Consider the following 26,477-nt stretch of genomic DNA (forward strand, 5'->3'; position numbering starts at 1 on the left):
CAAACTACAGCCCAAAGGCTGATTGTGGTGTATGAAAGTGAGTGTTTCTTGTGAAGTAGCTGTCGCTGAATGAGGGTTCAGTTGGGTCCTTGTGAGAGGTGCTGGAACAGGGCCTGGGAGGTGAAAGAAAGTGCACCTTGAACCCAGGTGCAAGTTCTTGTGAGAGCCTCCAAAGGATTCATGGACAGAACGGATCCCAGTGGAGGACAGGACAGCTGCATTGGGGGGCAGAGTGAAAGCAGGGGCTCAGAGGGGAGTGTAGCCAAACTCGGGGTGAAGCCGGGTCACCGTTACAGGAATGGAGAATGCAAAAGTACATGCGTAGAGAGAGTGTGGGCAGATTCTAGGGTGCATCACATGCTCCCCTTTTCTGAGCAGGCCTGTGGGGGTTGGAAAACAGCAGCTCAGCTTCAAGCCTCTCATCTTGCATCACCCCGTCTCAGTCTCAGTTCCCAATCAGTTGGCAGACACTGATCTGTCAATATATGGATACATTTTAATATTTTTATTCATTAGGGAGAGACAGCCAGAAATCAAGAATCAAGGGAGAGAGAGGGGGGGGGGGGAGAGGGAGGGAGAGAGGGAGAGAGGGAGAGAGGGAGAGAGGGAGAGAGAGAGAGAGAGAGAGAGAAACCTGCAGCTCTGTTTCACCACTCACAAAGCTTTTCCCCTTCAGGTGGGGACCGGGAGCTTGAACCTGAGTCCTTGCACATTGTAACACTTGTAATCAACCAGGTGCACCCCCATATATATATATATATATATATATATATTTGTACTTTATTGTGAACCCCGTAATACAATCCATTTTCTGTAGTTTTACTGCAGTACAGTATATACTGTTGAATCAGTATATAGAACTATGTTCAAATTGTTCTGAATGATGCGAGGGTGACGCCATGCTCTGGAAAGCTGCTTGGCACACCCACTCCAGAGCCAACGCGTTCTGCCTGAATTTCCCATTTCTTGGCAGGTTCACTCTCTGACTAGTTTTGGGGAAAGGCAGCGGGTCCCTGGGTGGGGAATACCTGCGTTCAGGAAAGGAATGGGTTTCCTGCACTGCCACAGAACAGGATACATAGTTGGTAAGAGTTTGGTGTGACACTGGAGACTCCTGTCCCAGCAGCTGCTGCACACACTCCATCCTGTCCTCTCTCACTTCAGAGTAGTTTGGAGCGAGTGCCTGGATATAAACCCAGCACTTAGGCTACCAGTCAGTTAACTTCAAGTTCACGGAAGCTGGACGGGCCTTAGCTGATCAGATGTACCCTGAAGAGGGACAGAGCCCTCCCTAAACAGAGAGTGGACGCTGGAGAAAGACCCCGCTGGCTTAAAGATGAGGAGATAGCCTGTGACGGGAGTTGCAGGTGTCACGAGAAGGGAACAGGACCCAGCGACACGGCTACAAAGACCACATTCACCCCACAGTCCAGGCAGCTACCCTTCCCAACCACCCTCTGCCATGGAGCCCAGGGTGACTTGCACCCTGACCCCCGTTTCCTCAGCCCTCAGAGCAGAGACCCATCCACACCCCACCTGCTCTTTGTTGAGATCAGCTCCTGAGTGGTGGGAATTGACTGTGCAGAGACCATGCAGGGGGAAATGAGTCATTTTATTTGGGTCTTAAGTGAAAGATCAGTCCCAGGCAGCTGGAAAGCTTAGAGTCAGTTTAGGGAAAATGATGTCCCTCGCTGGGAAAGACCGAGAATGGTTCTCAGGCTCTGAAGCAAAAACTGAGCTGCGGCTGGCTGGAGTGGGGTGGGCGAGAGACGGTGGGTGCTACTCTCCTGTCTACTTTTCTCCTTCTCGCCTTCTTTGGACAAGTCTCACTTTTGTAATAAGACAAAAATTATGAATATCCTAGACAAAAGCCAGAGAGCTGACTTAGCAGGTAGGGCATGCATCTTGCCTCTGTGTGGCCCAGGCACTGCGTGGAAGTTCTGTTGCTGTGGTCTCTCTCTCTCTCTCTGTCTGTCTGTCTCTGAATAAAAAGACAACCTGGAGCTCCTCGGGAAGGCTTGCAACAGATAAAACAATGGGAGAGAGGAGAGGGAGGGAGAGAGACAGGGAGAAGGAGAGAAAGACTTAGGAAAAAGAGAGGGCGAAAGAAAGTAAAGCAAAGAGAGGACTGGGCAGTGGCACACCCTGTGGAGTGCACATATTACCGAGCACCCAGGTTCAAGTCACCAGTCCCCACTTGCAGGAGAGTAGAGAATCTTCACAAGTGACAAGACAGGTCTGCAGGTGTCTTATCTGTCTCTCTGTCTGTCTATCTATCTACCTCCCTCTTCCCTCTCAATTTCTCTCTGTCTTATCAAATACAATTAGAAAGAAATGGCCACCAGGAGTGGTGGATTCATAGTGCTGGCACCAAGCCCCAACAGTAACCCTGGTGGCAAGAAGGAAAGAGAAAAGGAAAGGGCCTTCTGGAGTGGTGAAATCACACGTATGCAAAGCCGAGACTCTGAAACGGGAACAATCCAGGTAAACACACCAGGCACATGCCAGATCCTTAGGGGCTAGTGATTTTTTTTTTTTTTTTGCACAATTGGTACATGAATATTTCTACATCACCTGGCAGAGAAAAGCCTTCATTATCTCAGTCAAACATATGGATGGATCCCTGACTCCCAGGAGCTCGGGGTTGCTGTTCTGATAAGAAACCAGGAGCACCATGCCCTTTGCATCCCTGCCTCCTACAACCTGAAACTGATAAACCCCATGACCTCCTGTTGGAGGTTAGTGGACGGACTCCCGGAGGGGCTGAATGATTCACCCAAGGCCAGGCCTGATGAGTGGGCCGGCAGAATTGCTCACCAGACTGTGCACCTGCTTTGCCAAGTATGGCATCAGATTCAGGCCGGACCCCCCACCACATTTAAGGAAGCTTCAGTACTGTCTACCCACCTCCCCCATCCCTCTGAAAAATTCAGCCCAGAGAAGTGAAGCCCTGCTGCTAACAAAACAGAATTAGGCTAGGAATTCAGGTTCCTCAAGATTCAAGACCAGGGTCCTTTCTGATTTCTCCCAAGGTCAAGGAGGAATGGTTTCACTTTAGAGTTGAAAGAAACTTTTATCTTCATCTGCAGTTAGACCCTCAGTAGGCAGCCGAGAGAAATGGAGACACAGGACTGGTGAGTTGGTATCACTGAGCTCACCCGCTCACTACTGGAAATTATGGGGCTAGAACTCAGGTTCACCGTGAAGCCCAGTGGTCGTCAGCCAGCCACCTCGGACATAGTCATCTCCATCCTCCTCAATACTAAGAAACACATTTTCTTTTTCTTGTTTAAGTCATTGGTGCCAAGTTGCATTTTTTTTAATTTAATTTATTTACAAAATAGAAAATATCAACAAAACCTAAGGATAAGAGGGGTACAATTCCACACATTTCCCACCACCAGAGTTCCCTATCCCACCCTCCCCACCGGAAGCTTTTCTGTTCTTTAGGCCCTCTGGGAGTATGGACCCAGGATCATTATGGGATGCAGAAGGTGGAAGGTCTGGCTTCTGTAATTGTTTCCCTGATGAACATGGGTGTTGGCAGGTCGATCCATATTCCCAGCCTGTCTCTCTCTTTCCCTAGTGGGCAGGGCTCTGGAGAGATGGAGTTCCAGGGAAGTCAGGTTGGCATCTGCAACTTGATGTCTGAAAAAGCATTAAGATATAAAGAAGAACAAATTGTTTAATCATCTGGAACCTAAAGGCAAGAATATAGCAGATGAGATTTGGGGTTTCCATTTTGGAAAAAGTTAGTAGCTCTATGTTAGGTATATTCCAAGGGGCCTGTCACCATCTCCCCAGATAATACCTTTGGCCCACCTGCGTGTTAGCTGTCAGGCTCAGGCAAAAATTAGTAAAGTCATGGATGGGCCCCTTGGAATATATCTAAAAGAAACACATTTTCAACTCGCTGTTTTTAAGAAGAGATGAGTATGTTTACCAATCGCTGTGCTTTAGCCTGGGGTGGGGGGTGTACACTCCCAAACCTGTGGCCTCCCCTTGCACCTCTGTCTTGGCTGGGGGGGGGGGGCATTTGCAAAATGCTTCTGAGTGTGACATACCTCCCCATGGGGCTCAGAGCCCACCCACTCCACCCCCCACCCCCCCCCCACAGCTTTTCCCTTCCTGCGCATGGGATAGTTCATGGAAAGGATTTGTTCCAACCTGAGATTTGTTTATGCAGATGCCCCCAAGGCATCTGGTGAAGTGGAAAATGTGGCCATTCAATGGGAAATGAGAGGTTTCATGAGATCTCAGGCAAGAGTGTACAGCAGAAACAGCTTGGAGGATGTTTGCTGACTCCCATTGCATGTCCAGGAGTGGGCCGGGTGGGCTCTTGCACAAAAAGCTAAAGTATAGAAATTAAAAAAAAAAAAAAAAAGGCCAAGTGTTTGCTGTGTCTCAGCAAATGATGTTCCCGCCTGGGCTGATTAGTCCCCGGGGACGTGTCAGAATTGCATGGCATGCTGCTGTCAGCCCTGGCACGCGGGCAAGGGTGGAATACCTTGTTCCAAGTCATCTCCAGGCTGGCATTCATCAGTGCTAGTAAAATCAGTGGTTGACAACGATGTAGAAATTGAGTCTCTCCCCTTGGCCTGCTGTGTGGGACAAGCAGAAGTTGGCTCACTGCTCTGCCCTGAAGCCAAGCTGAACTGATTGGCTGGGAGTGACCAGACCGCCATGTTTCTCATGAATGGAGTCAGTGCACGTGAGGGAAGGCATTCCGAGGCGTCTTTCAGCTGCAGACTCACAGCTGTTTACAAACAAGATTGCTTGTGACCCACCTCCCCACCCTGTCTCTGGAGAGAAAAGGCGCCAGTGCTGGGGGACAGGGACATATCCTCACTTGCAGAGAGCTTGGGTGATTCCCATTTCTGGGGGCCTGCAGTGTGATATTTCACTCATCCCTTCCTCAGTCTCTCTGCTGCAGCCTGACTGAACTTTCATCCCTCCCTCTGGTGAAACGCTCTGCTCTCTCGCCCTCTGTGCTCCTCAGACGTGTTTCTCCTGCATTAGCGTATCAGCCCTTCTTAGCCCTTCTAACCCTGTTTTTGCTTCCACAAACCACCTGTGCCTAAACAGAGTTCTTCCAGCTGCAAATTAAATGCCACTTCATCGGGGAAGGCATTTCTGGCTCCTCCAGCCCTTAAGCTCACATTTTACCAAGCGCAAGCATCCAGGTTCGAGCCCCCACTCCCCACCTGCCGGGAGTCCGTTTCACTAGTGGTAAAGCAGGTCTGCAGGTGTCTGTATTTCTCTCCCTCTCTCTATCTCCACATCCTCTCTTAATTTCTCTCTGCCCTATTTAATAAAAATTAGAAGAAGAAGAAAAAAAAGGTAAAAAAAAAAAGCCACTAGGAATGGTGTATTCATAGTGCTGGCACCAAGCTCCAGTGATATCCCAAGTAGAAATAAAAAAGTAAGAAAAGGGAGACCAGGAGGTAGCACACTGGGTAAAGCTCACATAGTACTAAGTGCAAGGACCATGCAATGATCTGAGTTCAAGTCCTGGCTCACCCTTGCAGGGGGGAAGCTTCACAAGCAGTGAAGCAAGTCAGCAGGTGTTTATCTTTCTCTCCCTCTCTGTCTTCCCCCTCCTCTCTCAATTTCTCTATCCTATCCAAAAATAAAAACTGCCAGGAGCAGTGGACTCGTAGTGCTGGAGCCAAACCCCAGCAATAACTTGGAAACTATATATATATATTATTAATGTCATTTTGCTCCTGGAGTCTATTCCCTTTTGTTGCCCTTGTTGTTTATCGTTGTTGTTATTATTGTTGTTGTTATTGCAACCATTTTTGTTGGACAGCACAGAGAGAAATGGAGAGAGGAGAGGAAGACAGAGGGGGAGAGAAATCTAGACACCTGCAGACCTGCTTCATCGCTTGTGAAGCAACTCCCCCCTGCAGGTGGGGAGCCGGGGGCTTGAACCCGGATCCTTATATGGGTCCTTGCACTTCGTGCCATGTGTACTCAATCCGCTGTGCTACTGCCAGGCCTCCTTAATGCTATTTTATCTCCTCTCCACCTGTCATCTTCCCTGATGGGCTAAAAAGCTCTGTTGCGGTGAGGAGGGTCACCTCTCCCCATTGATTCCTGCACCGTCCCATCACAGGTGACCACCACAGTGCTAATCACTCAATGGGGCTGGAGTGCCTATGGTGTAAATGTTGGCATCTCTTGTTCTTACTCATAGTAGTAAGCTTAACACAGATAGTAGGAAGCAATCACAGAATGCAAGTAATGTCTTAAGGCACTGGGTGATGGTGCACCTGCTTTAGTGCACATGTTACTGCGCACAAGGATCCAGGTTCAATCCCGTAATCCCCGCCTGCAGGGGGGAAGCTTCACAAGAGCGCCAAAGCAGTACTGGAGGTGTGTGTGTGTGTGTGTGTGTGTGTGTGTGTGTGTCCCTTCACCTCTCAATTTCTCTCTGTCTCTATCCAATAAATAAATAATTTCTCTTAAAGAAAGTGATGTCTGGAACCAGAGTACCAAACTATAGCTCACAGTCAAGTCCGGTCTGTCAGGTGGGCCTATTGGATTGGCCTTATGATATATACTCCTGTCCATTTGCTAATGGACCTCTTGTGCTGTGAGTTGAGTAATTCCCATAAAGAATGAGGCTGGCAAACCAGCTCACCTGGGCAGTGCATCTGCTGTGCCATGACCATCAACCAGCTTTGAGTCAACTCACACCATGCTGGAGGAAGCCTCAGTGCTGTGGTGTCTTTCCCTCTCTTATGCTTTCTCTCTATTGGAAATTGATGACAACTGAAAACTGGGGGGTATGACAAGGATTGGAAAATGGCTCTGTGGTTATAGCATGTGCCTGTTGATACCAGAAGCCCTGGGTTCTGCCCTCACTACTGCACGGTAGTGGAGGGGACCAAAGGGACAGGAAAAGCCTGGGGCAAAGCCATGCATAGCATAGAAAAAGAGTTGGGCCGGGTAGGTCACTCAGTGGTATCAGAAATCAATGAGGGTCTGAGTTCATTAAGCAAAGAGAATGCGTAGACCACACAGCCAAAAGCATCTGCTACCTCGCTGACTTCTGCTCTAGATTCTTTCAAGTCTAAGAAGTGGACTCAGAAAACTGCCCCAGAATACCTCCTGCCCTTTGGACTTTTCATTCCCCTCTTAGAACCACATCTGGTCTTTTCATTGATTGCTAGGTCCCAGACTCCACATGGAAAATGGTGGAGATGAAAAAATATGGGGCCAGGCGATGGTACACCTGGTTAAGCACACATACTACCATGCACAAGGACCCAGGTTCAAGCCTCCATTCCCTACCTGCACGGGGTCGCAGAAGCAGGTCAGTGAAGTAGGTCTGCAGGTCTTTCTCTCCCTCTCTCTCTCTCTCTCTCTCTCTCTCTCTCTCTCTCCCTCTCTCTCTCTCTCTATCTCCCCCTCCTTTCTCAGTTTCTTTCTGTCCTGCCCAATAAAATGGGGGGGGGGGAATGATCTCCACAAGCAGTGGATTTGTAGTGCTGGCACAGAGCCTCAGCAATTACCCTGGAGGAAAAAAAAAAAGGTAAATGTTGAGCTGGCAAGGCAGCTCACTTGGGAGGGTGCCTGATTGGCCATGGGTGAGTCCCAGCTTCAAGCCCAGCCCACACCACACTGGGAAAAGCTTCAGTGGTAACTTTCCTTCTCTCCATCTTTGTCTCTTTCTATCTGAAAAAAGAGGCCCAGGGTGCAAAAATAATAATAATAACAGTGAAAAATGGTCAAGAGAAAATAACTGTGTCTTGGATCAAAAGCCATTCAGAAATTTTCTGGTTTTGAGATTTCTTCTATTCTCTGCTTCTCCTCTTACCTAATTAAAATTTTTTTCACCCTCCAAAGCACAGATCAAATCTCCCTCTTCCAGGAGTCCCTGCTGTTCACCCCCCCCCCCAGAAGGTCTGCTTCCTCTCCGGTTGTTTCTACAGAACCTAACGTGGGAGCCATTTGTCTGAAGCTCCCTCTTGAGCAGCTCTTGACTCTGTGTATTGCCATTATTTAATGTGTATTAATTTATTTTCCCAGCCAGATGCTGTACCCCTCCCTGAGGGTGAGGTCATTAAGGACAAAGCTTGAACTAAAAATGTTGCCAAATAGAATTCCTATCTTCACAGTTCACTTTGTAGAAACAGGCTTATGGAAAAATAAAGAGCCACATTTTGCGTGTCTAGCTGCCAGGACTCTCAGAGAACCTCCCTTTCCACCACCACCCCCCCACCTCCTAGAGTACCCATTCCTAGGTGTTTTGTTTTGCTTTGTTCATTGCTGAGGCTCAGCGTCTTTCTGATGACTCCCCCATTACTGGTGGGCATCCACCCTCCCCTCCTCCCCCACCTTTCTTTCTTTCTGATAGAGGGTAAAAGACAGAGAAAAATAGGGAGTCGGGCAGTAGCATGTGGCGCAAAGCGCAAGGACCTGCATAAGGATCCAGTTTGAGCCCCTGGCTCTCCACATGCAGGAGAGTTGCTTCACAGGCTATAAAGCAGGTCTGCAGGTGTCTATCTTTCTCTCCACCTCTCTGTCTTCTCCTCCTCTCTCCATATCTCTCTGTCCTAGCTAACAACAAGGACATCATCAACAACAACAATAGTAACTACAACAACAATAAAAAACAAGGGCAACAAAAGGGAAAATTAAATTAAATTAAAAAGACAGAGAGAAATAGAGAAGCTGAAAGAGACCTGTAGCACTGCTCTGTCCCTTGTGAAACTTTCCCTCTGCAGGGGCCCTGGCGGGGGGGGGGGGTGTTGAGCCCTTCTACTTTCTTCTTCAAAGATTAAAATAATAAAAATGGACAGGTCAACCACTCCATCAGTAAATCAGAGATTCCTAGACAGGCCGATTTCTTAAAGATGTTTGTCACCTAGTTTCACACTAAGGCTCCTGTTCAAAAGTAGATCAGGTTGGGCTCGGGAAACAGCATGATCATGATACAAAAAAACTCTCATGCCTGAGGCTCTGAAGTCCCAGGTTCAATCCCTTGTATCACAAACCGATAAGCAGTGCTCTGGTAAAATAAATAAATTAGTAAATAAATAAATGTAAAATAAGGTGAGGTATCTACTGAGTGACAGTAAACTGGGCAAAGAGGGAAGGGATTCCAGAAGGTTGTGAGGGAGAAATAAAACCCAGAGTTTCCATAAGAGATTAAGATAGCCTTTGTGTAGGGAACCAGTTGGTGTGAACTTTCTGAAGTTTCATCAAGGTTCTTCCAACTTTGTCACATCAAAAGCGTCTAGTGGGGGCGGGGCGGGGTAGCACAGCGAGTTAAACGCACATGACGCAAAGCTCAAGGACCAGGGTAAGGATTCTGGTTCAAGCCTCCGGATCCCCACCTGCAGGGAGGTCATTTCACAAGTAATGAAGCAAGTCTGCAGGTGTCTATCTTTCTCTCCCCTCTCTGTCTTCCCCTCCTCTCTTGATTTCTCTCTGTCTTTTCCAACAGCAACAACAATAATAAACAACAAGGGCAATAAAAGGGGAAAAAGAGCCTCCAGTAGCAGTGGATTTGTAGTGCAAGCACCGAGCCCCAGTGATAAACTCTGGAGGCAAAAACCAAAAAAGTGTCTAGCATTTTCTGCTGGGTTCTAGTGTTTGCTATGTGAGTGGTAATGACCACATCCGCAGGGCCACCTGCACCCCCTCACTGTGCTGCTTCTTGGAATCAGTCCAGCATTGTCTTTACTCAGGGAAGCTCCATGGGGCTGATCCTTGAGCAAGAGTGGCCACGCTTCCTTCATCCCACCTTGCCCTGGCTAGTGTCTAGTGAAGATGGCTGTGAGGGAAGATCTTCCTAGTCAGTGTAACGTCTGTGACGCCACCATTCAGTCAGGCTACCTCAGGAGGAGGAAGAACAGCAGAGGCCAGCAGGTCTGAAAGTGAAGACTTTTGGGAGTCGGGTGGTAGCACAGCGGGTTAAGTGCATGTGGCGCAAAGAGCAAGGACCAGCTTAAGGATCCCAGTTTGAGTCCCCGGCTCCCCACCTGCAGGGGAGTCACTCCACAGGTGGTGAAGCAGGTCTGCAGGTGTCTCTCTTTCTCTCCTCCTCTCTGTCTTCTCCTCCTCTCTCCATGTCTCTCTGTCCTGTCCAACGACGACGACATCAACAACAACAGTAACTACAACAATAAAACAACAAGGACAACAAAAGGGAATAAATAAATATTTCTTTAAAAGAAAAGGAAAGTGAAGACTTTCAGAAAGAAACAGAGGTGTCATGAGATACCTTACCTGATGGAGTGAGTGCCGTGCCATGCAGGAGACCCTGCGTCCGAGTTCAGTGCCATGTGGGAACCCCGTGGATGGTTGAGCAGTGCTGTGGTGCCTCCCCCTTTAAAAATACAGAAGATTGAGCCAGGGAGGTCACTCAGCCCTGAATGTCTTCCTAGACACCACATTAAATGAAAGGAGAGAGAGGACACCATGACAGTACACTAGCTTCTAAAGAGAGAGAAGTGTGGAACTGGCTTGCTGCCGACTCTTGACTGCTCTGTGCTTCCAACCCCTTTCCAAAGAGGTATTCACTCTCTTCCTTGTCTCTTCATGGACAGTTGGTCTGTGATTCTTCTTTATGTGTTGCATTTAAAAACCTCCCAAAGAACGCAAGTGATAGCAAGAGGCAGTTGGCTTCCATTTTTACTTGGTAAGTGGCTCCATCTCTGAATTCGTCCAAGTGACAAAACAGATCATAAATCACAAAGCTTATATCCTTGTCTGCTTTGGGTGCCAGCCGTCTTTCAACACATCATCATGAACTCAGCTCCCCCCAAGTGGCTGCCCCCCCTCTGTGGCTCCTGAGTAGCCTCAGAGTCCTGGCAGTGCTGGCTTATCCCAGCAGGGCCCTCAGTACACAGAGCCGTATGCTCATGATTTGCTTAGTGGCTGACTGAAATTCTGACAAAGTCTTCTCCCAGCCCCGCTCACATTGGATTTTGACTTACACACCTCCTTTTCAGAGACTTTATCCTGTTAACTTTGCTTCTAGGGTACTTTTCACAGAACAAAACTTATGAATCCAGGCACTTCTGGGGTCCCTGGGGGGCCCCCATGTGTGAGAAGTAACACAATGTGGCAGTGAGGAGATGGGCCAGGGAGAGGAGCCGCTGTGGTCTTGCTGTTGTTTTCGGCAGAACCAGGGTCTTCTGTGTACGCACTACCACTGCTCTGCATCCCCACTCTGTCATTCAGTCACAGGGAGAGACCCAGAGCACTTCCCAGGTGGTCCCAGAGCTTGAAGCTGAGCCATGCAGATGGCAACACAGGCACCCTACCCAGTGAGCTACCCCTTGACCCCTAGCTGCCCTGGTTGGAACGTCTGTTCTCGTAGTTTGACCTATGGTGAGGTCTAGGGCAGGGTCACTGCACTTTCACATCTTGTCTGCCCTTCTAAGAATGGGGTGCCAGTCAGATCCACATTGTGATGGCAAAAGAATGAGGTAGACACGTGCATAGTAATAAAAGACTGAGTGACAACGCTCTAGCCACTGTTGTCATGTCTACGTATCCCACCCATGGCTGCAGCTAGCTTGTGTCTTGACTCTGTGAATCTGCATTCGTCCTCCGCCTCGTTGAGCTCTCATTCCTGGAGGATGCAGGAAGGTGCCGAGGGCAGACAAGTATAGTTCAGAGGATTCTCACAGACTCATCACAGGCACCAGACCCTGATCAGGAGACAGGCTCTCGGGACACAACCCTTCGGCCTCTGTGAGCCGTGGTTTCTCAAACAGAACTGTTCTTCTCACTTCAAACATTACGCATGCGTGTTGCCCAGTTCTGCTTGTTTTTATTTCATTTTTTTAAAGTTCCAAATAACCTTCCTAAATGCACTTACTCTGTTCAGTGCTCTGTGTAGTTCGCCTCTGTTGCTACGTAGATAATGTCCCATTAGCTACAGTATCCCAACGTTTATCGCATCTGCTCCACTGTTGATGGGAGTTTGGGTAGCTTCCCACTTGGCACTGCAGACATTCTCACACGTTCCTTTGGGTGGACATATGGGCACATCATGTTGGCAGGAGGTGGGATCATCCACAGGAGATGGCTGAGTAGACAATGCCAAGCAATTTCCCAAAGCCTCTGTGCCACCTTCGCCCCCACCCCTCGGGAGGTGAGAACTGCTGCTGTCCCCCATCTCCATTACAAGCATTTCTGTCTTTTCCACTTTGCCCATTTTGCTTCTGAAAATCCATCTGACAGGGAACAATGAAAAGAGCACTACAGTCGAAGGAGAAGGAGAAGGAGAAGGAGAAGGAGAAGGAGAAGGAGAAGGAGAAGGAGAAGGAGAAGGAGAAGGAGAAGGAGAAGAAGAAGAAGAAGAAGAAGAAGAAGAAGAAGAAGAAGAAGAAGAAGAAGAAGAAGAAGAAATGTCAGACTCTAGTCACTGAATCTTTCATTTTCCGCTCCCACTTCCAACATGAGGGACATTGCAAGTCCTGTAACTTCTTGGAGGCTGTTTCCTTGCATCTCAAACCAGGCTAATCATGTCCCCCAGGGAATGCAAAGCCCTGGTTTTAAGGAATGCTGTGTGGGCATTTGTGAACTCCTACTCCATCCTGTTTCGAGTCCATTTTCTTCTCGTGTGTAAGAATTTACTCAGCTGCTGGGGCTGTGCCCCAGTAACAAACGGCAATCATTAGGTCCAGAAAGTCATTTCTGTGGTTAGAAAGGCAGAGTTTAGTGGGTCATGCTGTCTTCGCACCTGGGCCTTTGAATACAAGATTACAGCCCAGAGAGGTGTTCCGAGTTCATTTTCCTTCTGTTTACTAAATTAGGAAGTGAAAACAGAACCCAGTGGTGATTTAGAACTGGGCACATGTTTTAGAACCCTGAACTCTTACCACACTTACTGGCTACGTGTGATATCATGGCCACGAGAAAGATGAAAAGTTACAGAAGGGACTTGCCGAGATGATGCTTAAATAGCAGGGCTCAGAGGACAGATTCATCTGAGCACAGAAGTCCCATATTGTCACTTCGACCCTCTTCACCTCGAGCCATGGCTGCGGTTCTAGAGTAACTTCACACAACGGGATAAAATCAGCCAGGGTCAGCTTAGAGAAGGCAGAACACGCACACACCTGTCAAACGACGTGCTCTCACAGACTCTTGGGTTCCCCAAGACAGTGGCGTACATTGAACCAGAATCTCAGCACTGAAGACCTGCCACTCCACATGCCAAGGGAGTCATGATTTTTCAGGAGGGAAAATACCGGCTTTTAGAGCTGCAAAGTCTCAAGAACTGTTTCACCTGCTTGTTTTGCAAAAGACAGAAAGAAATGGTAGCATGAGAGGATAAATGGCTAACACAGGACAAACTTAACGATAGATTCTGATGATCCCAGTCCGTGATTTTATTTCATTTTAATTAGTCAATTGATTTTTTTTTGCCACCAGGGTTATCACTGGGGCTTGGTGACTGCATTGACTCCTGACAGCCATTGTTTTCTTATTTGATAGGACAGAAAGAAATTGAGGATGGGGAAAGAGAGAAAGACACCTGCAGACCTGCTTCACGGCTTGTGGAGCTTCCCCCTTGTGGGTGGGGAGTAGAGAGTCAGGTCCTTGCACTGGGTAGTGTGTTTGCTCAACCAAGTGAGCCATCACCCTCCACCCTGTCCCCTCCATCTCTGAATTTTTTCTTTCATGGAATATTCTTCACATTCCATGAGGACAGTTGGAGGTGAGCGTGTAACTGACAGGAAACAGCTTAATCATGATTTCAGAGTGTGTTTTTCTTCTAGAGTCTAATTAAATGTGATTTTCCAGGAAACCTTTCCTAAACTTTCACCTGACCCAGTGAAATTAGCCCCTCCTTTTTCTGTGCGTCTGGAATGTTTTTTGCACATTTTCGCATTAAGCTGTTCCATCCGCTCACTGTATGATTGACTCAGAGGAATGTGCTCCCCAAGCCTGTCGCACTGTATTGGAGCTTCCTGGGTCTTAGGAGATGCCTGAAGTCAGGCAGCAGGTGACGCACCTGGTTGACACATAATCATGTGCAAGGACCCAGGTTCGAGTCCCCACTCCCCACCTGAAGGGGGGGGACTCTTTACCAGTAGTGAACCAGGTCTACAGATGTCTCTCTTTCTATATTCCCTTCTCAATTTCTCTCTGTCATACCAAATAAAATAGAAAGAAAAAAAAAAGGAAAAAAATACCTACCAGGGACAATAGATTCATAGTGCTGACAATCCTGGTGGCAAGGACAGAGAGGGAGAGGGAGAGGGAGAAAGGTAGGGAGAGGGAGAGAGAGCGAGAGGAGAGATTTGCCTGAATTCCAAGATCATAAAAGACTTGTTTCTGTATCTTACACAAAAGTTTTCACGGTGAGACCAAAAAAAAAAGAGAGATGCAGAGACAAAGGAGAAGGGAGAATGAGTAGAAGAGAGGATGTGGAGAACAGGAAGAAGCAGAAGGACTGAGGGGCTGTTGTGGACATCTGCTGCTTTTGCCTGATGAATATACACCTTTCTGTCTTCTGTCTTTACTAGTTTTTGAAATTGGCATACAGCAGGATTTATTTGTCAAAGCAGAAGTAGAGATAAGTAAAGAGAAAGGAATAAACCCCAAAGGTGTGGGAGTGGGCTGCTTGGAGGGTAGCGGCAGTAGCCCTACCTCTGTCTTCAGCATCTGCGTCCCCTCCCCATAAGTCTGACCTATGGCCGTAAGGATTGACGTGTGTGGCCACATCAGACTGGGGTGATTTAACTCTGGAATTTGTATTAGAACCACCAAGAGAAGAAATCCTCTTTCCACTCATTCCAAGAAAGTGGGTTTGGGTCCACTGGCAGCAGTCTGTCTGTGTGAGGAGAGCATCTAGCAGCAGGAAAAGGGTGTGCAATGGGCTAAGCACACGTGGCGCAAAGCGCAAGGACTGGCGTAAAGATCCCAGCTCAAGCCCCCGGTTCCCCACCTGCAGGGGAGTCGCTTCATAGGTGGTGAAGCAGGTCTGCAGGTGTCTGTCTTTCTCTCCCCTTCTCTGTCTTCCCCTCCTCTCCATTTCTCTGTCCTATCCAACAACAGTAACAGCAATAACAACAACAACAATAATAAAAACAACAACAATAAATGACAAGGGCAACAAAAGGGAAAAAATGGCCTCCAGGAGCAGTGGATCTGTAGTGTAGGCACTGAGCCTCCACAATAATCCTGGAGGAAAAAGGAAGGAAAGGAAGGAAGGAAGGAAGGGAGGGAGGGAGGGAGGGAGGGAGGGAGGGAGGAAGGAAGGAAGGAAGGAAGGAAGGAAGGAAGGAAGGAAGGAAGGAAGGAAGGAAGGAAGGAAGGGCAAAGGAGGGAGGGAGGAGTTCAGAAACCTTGGGAGAATCAGCTTGGCATTTCCCTATGTGAGTTTTCCCCTTCTTCCTTCTAGAATCACACTGGTGTGGGTCAGTTTCTTTAAAGATAGGGGCCACCATCTTTTTCAGTTCCCTTCCATAAATGGAAGTGTTCACGTGTGTGAATCTTCCTGCTGTTTCCTTAAAGAAAGGAGGTGTGTCCCACTCCCCTTCCTAGGCTTCCTTCAGCTTCCTGGCTGGAGTCCAGATAGGCTGCCCACCTTTGCTGATGCAGATGAGAACTAAAGGAGGAGGAGGGGGAACACTGAATGACCTCATGGAGCAGAGATCTCCCTCTCCCAAATTCTTGACCGCCATGTGCTTTAATCTTCCAGAGTCTGGGCTGCAGATACACAAGTACCCTAGCTCACTCAAGCCCGTTCTTCCACCTGGCCTCTGTGATCGCTGTTTCTGAAGAGGAGAAGGTCAGTGCTCTGCCCTTGACTTCATACCTGGGTAGTGAATTCTGAGTTCCCAGCAAAATCCTCTGGTCACGATTCCCCGACAGTTCAGGATCCGGGTCACCAAGCTCCCCTCCCCTGCCTGCTAGTCTCTGTATTGTGCTGCCTTTGAGTTTCCAGTGTCTTCTGTAGTCACAGTCTCAATCAGGGGGCAGGACTTGCTGTGGCCTGGTGAGGGATCTGGAATGAAAACCATTGTCTCCAGACTTTGAAACTTTGCGCTTGACACTGGACCTCACCAAACTGGTCCTTGTAGAAGCTCACAAGCACATGTACCTGACAACTCCACCAGCCTGCCCAAACATTTTTTAACATCTTAAGCAGTCTGTTAAAATATATCTCTATCTCTCTATCTCTCTATGTGTATATTATTTTATTCAGTGTTTCTTTCCATTGATTTCTGTGCATCAATACACACTGGGCAGGGACAAAAATTCACTTGTTCATCTAACAGAGATGAAGTTATGGTCAACTGCAGTCTCGGCTCCCACAGATGGTATCTTTCTTCTTCACTAGGCTTATTCATAATTTTTATCAGTGAGAGGAAATTTGCTTTAAACACCAGCTCTTTGAACAAACCAATGATCTAATTCCGGCACAACCTGACAGGCTTTGTTTATGGAGATTTAACAACGTTACATAATTCTTATCATCAATTTAGCGTCCTCAAAACAGCCCACTTAGCTCCCCGGTGCTCAAGTTTCTGACAAACACTCTATTTTTCTTGCCTATTTTCCAAACCGTGGGTTCTAATTCTGTGTTCCAGTTAATTAGCACCGTCTGTAATTTTAGACAACCCATATTTGTTAAGGCACCCAGAATTCCATCTTTGTTTCCAAAGGTGGTTGTTTGTTGTGCCAGAAGGTGCTCGGCTGCAGAAATAAATAGATGACGTGTCGCTGATGGAGAACGCTGCTGGCTTATGGGCAGATGTCTGCTGGTGCGGCGGGCTAAATATAGCGCACCAATTTTAGGGCAGCCAGGCGGCTTTTAAAAGTAATAATACACGTATCGATTGGAGAGATGTCACTTTGATTTCCTGTTCCCATAACTGTGGAGGCAGTCATCCTCTTCCAGCTGGGGAATATTTAATCCCCAAAGGCGAAAGGCCTAGCACACGCAAATGGCATATCAGAGAGAACTGACTTATAAAGGGCTTGTCCACCCAGAGGCTGAAGACTGAGGACCAAACGCTTGTCTCAGCACTTTGAGTACAGCTATGAGAACACTTCCGAGGGGCAGGAGATAGTCCAGCAGGTAGAGTGCAGACCTTAGTGTGGGCAAGGTCCTGAGTTTGAATCCCAACCACCACATAGCTGACACAACGGAAGCTCTGCGGAAGATGGAGCTGTGGTGTCTCATCTCTTTGTCCATCTCTCCCTCTCTCTAAATATAAATATAAAAAGTAATCAGACCCATGAAGTCACTCAGTGGTACTGCACATGTGCAAAGCCCTTGGTTGGTTCCCAGAGTCGAGTTAAACACCCACGTGTGTGTGTGTGTGTGTGTATGCACGCGTAAATGCAAACGGAAACTCTTTAAAGAGGGGGGAAAAGCACTATTGGGGGGCACTGCCTGAAGTAATGTTGCAAAAATATACCCTATCTGAAAGCTCACTGTGTGCCAGGGCATCATGCTAACATCTGGCGTGGGCGGCGGGGGAGGTAGGGGCTGAAACCCTGGGCCACTCGCTCTTGTGCGCCGGAGCAGTGTGCTCACTGGCTGTTCTTTAACAATCGACAGCGTCCAACACTTGGCACTTGATGCTTCAAAGCCATTAGATTCTTTCCACCCAAACTTCTCCTTTGCTATATGCATCCCCTCTCTCTGCTTGGTGCTGAAGCGACTGGGAGCTTTGGGGATTTGGAGCTGAGCTCCAGCAGCGCATTTGGATGGGGCTGAGTGGAATACGTCTGCGAGGCTGCATCACTTCTTGTGTACGGTTACTTTAGTCCCGCCACCTGCTTTCAGACCGCCACCCACCTCTTTGCCGACTCCCATGACATCTCAGTGTCAGACAGCAAGGGATGTGCCGCCGCAGTGGGCATGGCAGAAACGCAGGAAGGGCTGAAGTGCCCAGCGACAGTCACAGCAGCTGGGAAGCTCTGAAATGTGCAGTTCATGTAACAAACAAGACTCACCAGAGCTTTCCCCAGACTTGATGGCAGTCCTGAAAATGTCCAGGGCGTGGTGATTAATAAGTTGGGAGGCTAAAAGAAATACCTTCTGAACCATCAGTGACACTACTGCATTTTTACAAGAAGAATTGTTTCACCTGTCTGCAGAAAATGCTTTTATGAAATCACCATCTTGTGAAAAGAATATGCAGTGTGCACCTACAGGATACAGGTATTAGAGTTTTGCTAGTCAGTTACTTGTGAAAATGTACTTTAAATGTGTGTGTTAGAGAGAGAGAGACAGAGAGAGAGAGAGAGAGAGATCTGGGCACTACTCAGTTTTTATTTAGTTATTGTTGTTGTTATTATTATTATTTTGCCTCCAGGGTTGTCACTCAGGCTCGGTAACTGCACTATGAATCCACTGCTCCTGGAAGCCACCCCCCCCCCATTTTGGTGATGATATATACCCCCCCCCAATTATTGACTGTACCTACCTTTAACTATGTCATGGAAGCAAAGGGTCCTGTAGATTTGCCCCAGGACTCATGTGATCAGGTCTGAGAAGCACAGCTTTGCTCTCGAGTTTGTTCTGGCCCCCCTGCAGCAGCCGAGAGCAAAGCCCCAGTAAACATCTCAGCACAGTGCCCTGCGTCACTCAAGGTGACTGTGCACTGTGACAAATGCTGTGACAGTGGACACTCGAGGGACCATGGGAACACACTGCAGGGGCTGTTAACGTCTCCTCGTGAGCTTTCAAGAAGATTTACTGGCAGAAGTAGCTTTAGACTGAGAATCACAAAGTGGAAGGAGTGAGGCAGGTGAAAGGGTTGCGGGGACATGAAGAAGAGAAAGTGTTAGTGATTCAAAGCCAGGTGAGAACATGGCACAGCATTTTCAGAGTTGGACTTGCTTGCTCACTTAGTGACTTATTCATTTATTATGTGAGAGAGAATGGGGGGCGGGGAGCCAGAGCACTGCGCAGCTCTGGCTTGACGTAAGGCCAGGAATGGAGCCTCTGAGGCCTTGGCTGTGCAAGTCGGTACTCTGTCAGGCTAAGCTCTCTCCCTGGCCCAGACGCAGCACATCTGCAGACTGACCTGATGATGCTGTGGAGAAAGGCAGCCAGTAGTTGGTGAGGAATCTGAGGTTCAGGAAAGATCACAAATTTCAGATAGAGAAGTTGTCCAGCATGGACATCAGTTCATGTCTGGTGATGTCAATCTACAGGGCAGAGACCTGCCATGCCTGCTGAGTGGTCCCGGCAAGCATGTCAGGTTCACTTAAAGGTCTCTGCAGAGGTGGTGGCTCAACTGGTCCCAGATAGGATGGGTCTAGGCTGGGTGTGCTCCATCCGTCTCCTCATCCTCTTTGTCAAGCCACAAGCCTGTCACTCGACACATGGCAGAAACACAAGGAGGCGAGAGGAAACCTGTAATGTTTCTCAAGGCCTTAGCTAGAAACGCACACATTGGCATCTCCACTCACAATCCATTGACCAAGCCAGCATCAGTGGGACTGGAAGGAGGACACTCCACAGAGATGCATGGGGAAGGACAGGAATCAGGGAGGTGGGGAAAGCAGCCCAGCATGTCACAAAGACCTAGAAGTAAAAACGTCAAGTCCAGGGGTCGGGCTGTAGCGCAGCAGGTTAAGCGCACGTGGCACAAAGCGCAAGGACCTGCGTAAGGATCCCGGTTCGAGCCCCCGGCTCCCCACCTGCAGGGGAGTCGCTTCACAGGTGGTGAAGCAGGTCTGCAGGTGTCTGTCTTTCTCCTTTTCTGTCTTCCCCTCCTCTCTCCATTTTCTCTCCTATCCAACAATGACAACAGCAATAATAACAATAATAATAATAACCACAACAACGATTAAGAAAAGGGCAATGAAAGGGAAAATCAATAAATAAATATTTCTTTAAAAAATTTCAAGTCCATCATTTCAAGTGAGCTGGGAATAATATGGTTGTAATATGGGAGTAATATGGTTGGGTTTGCTAACCTTCCAGTGTGGACAAGCTCTGCTTAGAACAGTCCCAGTGCTGCAGCATGTCACCATGACTCTGTCACACACACTGGGTCACCCGGGCCAGAAGCCACACTCCCAGGAGGCACGTGGTCTTTGATGGGCAGCTGCTTTTCCCCTCAGCCACCACCCCACCAGGACCATGTGAATGATGCACAGGAGTCCAATTCCACTTGGAACAGCTGATCCCCTGGTCTGACCTCACACCTTCCTGCCACCCGTCCTGTCCCTGCAAGGGATGGAAAAGGAAAACTTGCTGGTGACTTAACTAGTAACTGGCGCATGACTCTGTGTGTATGTGTGTGTGTGTGTGTGTGTGTGTGTGTGTGCGCGCGCGCGTGTGTGTGCACGTGTGTTGAGCCCCAGAGGCCATTACTACACCAGAAATCACAAGAAATCCTCATTAGGAAGCAAATGGGATCATAGTGGTGAAAGGGAGGCTTGGAAATATCAGTGGCTACGGCACTTTCATGGCCCAGTGCAAAATGAGAATTATGAGCTTTTGTTAAAAAAGAAAGAAAGAAAGAAAGAAAGAGAGAGAGAGAGAGAGAAAGAAAGAAAGAAAGAAAGAAAGAAGAATTTCAAGATGCTGACTCAGTGGTTAGAGCACAGGATTTACAAGTGAGGCCCCAAGTTCAAGCACCAGCACCACCTATACTGGAATGATACTCTGGTGCCTCTTTCTCAGGGGTGAGTAGCCAGGTGGGTAGGTAGGTAAGTGGGTAGGCGGATAAACTGATCTCTAAGAAGAAAAACAGTTCAAGATGGCAACTCCAGAGCTAATGTGAGGCCCACACAGGTTCCATGTCAGGAAGCCTGCCCTGCTTAAGATTTTGGTCCCCCCAAGAGCAGGAGGGGGGTCAGGGGCCACCATAATTGAGAGTACGTTGGAACCAAGACAGGGTTCCTGGCCCATCCTCTCCCAGGCCTGGAGTCCACTGGCTGCAGTCACTGAGAAGTGGTTATCTCTGACTGGAATGCTGTGTGTTCAGGCTGCTGTGACAACAACCCCCAGCCTAGGTGATTTAACTTTTTTATTTTTAATTTGTGATTCACTGTGGATTACAAGATTAACTATACATTGTAAGATTACAGTGTCTAGTTCCACACCCCACTCTCCCAGAGATAACCACCATAGTTCTCAAAGTCTTAGAGACAGTTTGCTTGCTCCTGTTTTTTGTTTTTTGTTTTTTTTTGGTTTTTGTTTTGCTAGTTCATGTGTGTTAGTTCTCCAGATTCCACATATGAATGAAACCGTCTGGTAGTTGTCTCTCATCTCTTTACTTATTTCACTAAGCATCCCCTCCAGTTCCATCCATTTTTTTTTTGTCCCAAAAGACACAATGCTGTCTTTTTTATTGTAGAGTAGTATTCCATGGAACATATAGCCCATAACTTCTTGAGCCAGTCATCTGTTGATGGGCATGTAGGCTTCCCCCACTCTTTGGCAATTGTGAGTAATGCAGCTATGAACATAGGGTGCATATGTCCCTTCAAATGAGTGTTTGAGTGTCCTTTGGATACATGCCTAAGAGCTGTGTTGCTGGGCCATAAGGTACTTCCATTTGTATTTGTTTAAGGACTGTCCATACCGTCTTTTAAAGGGGCCACACCAGTTTGCATTCCCAGCAGCAGTGAAGTAGAAGTAGAGTTCCTTTTTCTCCACAACCTCTCCAACACCTGTTATTTCCTGGTTTGTTAGTGTCGGCCATTCTCACAAGTGTGAGATGGAATCCTAGTGTAGTTTTAATTTGCATTTCTCTAATAAGTGAAGTGGAGTTTCTTGTCTTTTCTTTTTTCTTTCTTTTCTTTTTGCTGGGGCTCGGTACCTGCAATACAAATCCACTGCTCCTGGAGGCCAGTTTTTCCATTTTGTTGCCCTTGTTGTTATTGCTACTGTTGTTGTTATGTAGGCCAGACAGAGAGGGGGAGAGAAAGACAGACACCTGCAGACCTGCTTCACCACTTGAGAAGTGACCCCCCTGCAGGTGGGGAGCCGGAGACTTGAACCAGGATCTTTGTGCTTTGTGCCATGTGAGCTTAACCTAGTGTGCTACCCTCAGCCTTCAAAGCATTTCTTCATATGTCTGTGGAGTATGTGTTTCTGTTGTTTAGAAAACTATTCAGTTCTTTGGCCCACTTTTTTTTTATTGGGTTACTATTATTTTTTGTAGAGCTATACCAGTTATTTTTTGAATATTTTGTTTTTACTTATTTTGGATAGAGAAACACTGAAAAAGGAAGGAGGAGATAAGGAGAGACACCTGCAGCACTGCTTCATTGCTTGTGTGGCTCCCCTGCTGCAGGTGAGGGTAGGGGGCTTGAACCTGGGTCCTTGTGTATGGTAACATATGCATTCGACCAGATGTTCCACCACCCAGTCCCCCAATTCTTTATCTGTTTGATAACAGAACCTTGTCTGATGTGTGATGTGCAAATACCTTCTCCCCTTGACTGGGCTGCCTAGTTATCCTTGTGTAGTTTGCTTTAGATACATAGAAGCTCTTACATTTCATGTAGCCCCATTTTCTTACTCTTGTTTTCACTTCCCATTCCCATGGGCTAACCTAGATGATTTAAGAACAGAAATGCACTGGACTGGGAATATAGCATAGTGGTTCTTCAAGACTCTCATGCCTCACTCAGGTCCCAGGCTCAATCCCTGGTACCACCATACTCCAGAGATGAGCTGCATGTTGGTGAGGGAAAAAAGTCCAGAAGTGCATTTTCCCAAGCTTAGGGCATCAGAGTCACGGTGGCAGCAAGGTGGGTGTCCTCTGAGGGTAGCGTGAAGGGGTCTGTCCCTCCTCTTCTCCAGCTGCTAGGCCATCTCTGGGGTCCATGGCTTGTGGGAGCATCACTTAGCCTTCAGCTTCATGTGGTGTCTTCCCTCTGCCCAAAAGCCCACATCCAGTGGGACAGGCACTGGGGCCAGGGCATAGCTCAACAGGTAGAATGAGGTCCTGGGTTTCAGCCCCAGCACCACATCAGAGCACCACGAACTGCCCCAGGGGGAGAACTCCATGGAGGGTGGAGCAGTGCTCTCTGCCAAGGCACCAGAAAGACTCGCTCATTCTCTTTATTACGGAAGAGATGAAGAAACAGAGACAGAGGTCCAGACACCACAGCACAGCCCCAGCCTCCATGGAGCACCCCTGCTGCTGCCCCTGAGGCTCACATGCGCTGCTGGGGTTCAACCTCCAGGGTCCTGTACACGGTAAGGGGCGTATTGTACCAAGTGAGCTATCTCCTGGCCCCAAGGAGGGATGCCCTGGTATCACTCCTCTTCTCTCCTCTTTATTCTCTTTCCTTCTGTCTCTCTATCTCTCTTCTCAAAAATCTATTGAGCAAAAAAAAAAGAAAGTGGGGGCTGAGAGAGGGTTGACTCGGTAGAGCACACACGTGACTATGTGTGAGAACTAGCCAGGTTCAAGCCCCCAGATGTTGGGGTGAAGCTGCAAGGGGGAGGCATTATGGATAGTGCTTTTGTGTGTCTCTCCTCTCTCTCTCCCCCCCTCTCTCTCTGTCTCTCTGTCACACACACACACACACACACACACACACACACACACACACACACTCTTAAAAAAAATTAAAACATTCCATGGGAGTAGAAGAATCATGCTGGTGTGGAACCCCAGCAATAACCTCAGTGGCAAAAATAAATAAATAAAAATCAAGCTCCAGAGAGGCCCCTCTGTAGTGTCACACAGGAGCAAGACTCTGGACTTGCCGCCCCCCCAGGCTGTATTTCCAAAGGCGCCGCAGTCACTGGGTGAGGGCCCAGGCTACTCCATCATGCCATCACTTGTGGCCCGTCTCTGGGTGACATACATAGGCACAGGGCTAACACTCCATCACACGAGTCTGTAAGGAACTCACTCCCTCCCCCCACACACACCCAGCTGTGCTCCAGGCCGTCACTCCCAGGACACCAGCAGGTAGGAAAGCTTCCCAGTGCCACCCCTCCACCCGCCACAGTCACAGGCAGCAGATGGTCCAGGACAGACTCCAGCCCCCCAAAACCATTGCACACATGGAGGGCAGACAGGCTGGCGAGGAGGAGGCCACTCTGAGGAAGCTGACTGAGGTGTCACCTTGCCGACAGATGGGCTTCTCCCCATCTTCTGCCAGGCCCTTCACTGCCTCCGGCTGCCTTGCCCCTTCAGGGCTGCAGGGTTCAGAGACTTACTGGGTGCCCCACCCCCGAAGTGATCTGAGAGACCTGCTGTCAACCGGGGGAACTTTAGGACCTTCTTGCTCTCCTGGGTTGTCTCAGGGCTAAGGGGTCCATGCAACAGCCAGAGCTACTGGGATGAACACAGACCACGTATGTCCCTCGAGCTCTTAGCGTGCACACGTTGTCTCTGGGCAAGATCTGAGGAGACTGCAGCGTGGAGAAGGAGCCCAGGTCTTCCTCCCCTCTTCCCTCAGCCTGCCAGGCTCCTCTCTCCCAGATCCTTCTCTTTCCAATCTGTTCCATCTGTTTGCTGCTTCCAGAAGCTGCCTGGGGCAGCTGGCTCCACACTGGGGGATGATCACAGTGATGGGCTCTGAGCTGCTTGTTGTGTGCCTGGCGCTCGTAGCACGTGTGACACTTGGAGGTGAGAAGCACAGGGAGTGGAGGTGACTTCAGCACAGGCTCTGCTCCAGGCTCTGCATCCTGGGGTGGGCCATAAGCTGGAACCATGAGCTGACTGGCCTCCCTGGGCTGGTTTTTCCTTCTTTATTTTAGGAGGAGAAGGGAAAGCGAGCAGGATAGACAGATGCAGAGATAGTTCCAGACACCTCAGTCCCGTTCCTCCAGCTACGGAGCTGCCCCGGCTCCTTCCCTTGCGATGCTGGGGCTCGAACCCAGAACGTGTCCAAGTGCGTATTTTACCTGGTGAGCTAGTTCTGGATCCCAAGATTTAAGAGTCTACTCTTCTTTTTTGCCTCAAGTTTTATTGCTGGGGCTTGGCGCATACACTATGATTCCGCTGCTCCTGGCAGCCATTTTTCATATATATATAAAGGAAACACTAACAAAACCATAGGATAAGAGGGGTACAACTCCACACAATTCCCACCACCAGATTTCCATATCCCATCCCCTCCCTTGATAGCTTTCCTATTCTTTATCCCTCTGGGAGTATGGACCCAGGGTCATTGTAGGTTGCAGAAGGTGGAAGGTCTGGCTTCTGTAATTGCTTCATGGACATTGACTGGTTGATCCATACTCCCAACCTGCCTCTCTCTTTCCCTAGTAGGTGGGGCTTAGGATAGGACAGAGAGAAATTGAGAGAAATGGGGAAGATAGAGTGGGAAAGAGAAATATAGACACCTGCAAACCTGCTTTAGCACTTGTGAAGTGACCTTCCCGCAATGGGGAGCTGAGGGCTGGAACCAGAATCCTTGCCTGAGTCCTTGCATTTTGGACTATGTGCCCTTAACCAGCTGCACCACCACCCGGCCCTCTAAGAATCAATTTTATATTATAAACAGTTGAGAAGGAGGCAGGGGGAGAGGAGAAAGATCACCTGTAGAGAAGGAAAGAGAGAGAGAGAGAGAGAGAGAATAGGCAGAACGAAGGGGGGAAAAAAAGACACAGAGGAACATAGTGGACCAGAGACAGGCCACAGAAACAGAACCAAGCCAGAGACCCAGTGAGTGCATCTTTGAAAGGGGGTCAGAGCTTAACTAAGACGAGAGACTCCAACCGTATGAAAGAAAACATCTGGTTCAGGTGTGGTTTGGAGCACGTTGTGACCTCGTGGTTGACTGGTTTTTAGAAAATGCATGATTGCTTCTGGGGCACTTGACTTCTTGAAAGGGGAGAGAAAAGAAAATCCTCTTTAGGTGGAGGTGCAGTCCAGCAGAAAAAAAAAAAGAGCTTAAGAAACCACATTTAAGTTTTATTTAGTTCAGTCCTCAGCAAACCGAAACAAAGCATTCTGATTTTATTACCAGGTGTTATCACTTGCACCTCCCAACTGGGGGTCTTCGAAACCCCCTTTAAGGCCAGCTGCCTTTGGGGGTTAACAGTACTGAGAAGTACCAGACATTTATATAAAGTAGCAGAAATCAACATCAAGGAACAGCTGTGCCTCATGCTTTCCCAGGCTGCATGTGTAACAAAAAAATAATGTCAGTTGTCAAGGGATTGTTCTAATAGTCTGACACATTAATTAACTAAATTCTCAGAACAACTTAAGTGCTGTTATTACATTTTACCTATTTATTTAGAGGGGGCAGCAAAATAGCTCAGCTGGACAGTGTATCTGCTTTGTTAGTGGGTAACTTGGGTTCAAGTTTGGCCTACCCCACTCTGGGCAGAGCCTCTGTGCTGTCGTGTCTCCCCCTCTTCCCTCTGTCTCTGTCTATGTCTCTCTCTCTCTCTCTGAGAAAGGAGGTTTAGAGCCACAAAATCCCAGCAAAGACAACTGTAACTAAACACAGCAGGGTATTATATTAAGACAGAATGGTTACGTTGATTTTTCAAGGCTGGGATAGAGGAGTCAGAACTTGAATCCAGGCTTGTCTGAGTTCAGAGA

The 26,477-nt window shown here is 48.3% G+C and overlaps 1 long non-coding RNA gene across 2 annotated transcripts in view; it reads left to right on the plus strand.

Moving 5' to 3' along the window:
- The window catches only part of LOC132533099 (uncharacterized), a 65,617-nt gene that overhangs the window by 16,751 nt on the left and 22,389 nt on the right, over positions 1-26,477 (plus strand). Inside the window, exon 2 of one of the 2 annotated variants that reach the window (XR_009544983.1) lies at positions 15,680-15,769. The exons of the other annotated variant lie outside the window; for it this stretch is intronic. This is a non-coding gene — a long non-coding RNA (uncharacterized LOC132533099). The remainder of the gene's footprint in view (positions 1-15,679; positions 15,770-26,477) is intronic. 2 annotated transcript variants of the gene reach the window in all.

This window comes from Erinaceus europaeus, chromosome 15, assembly GCF_950295315.1.
Source record: "Erinaceus europaeus chromosome 15, mEriEur2.1, whole genome shotgun sequence".
Lineage (NCBI taxonomy): Eukaryota > Metazoa > Chordata > Mammalia > Eulipotyphla > Erinaceidae > Erinaceus > Erinaceus europaeus.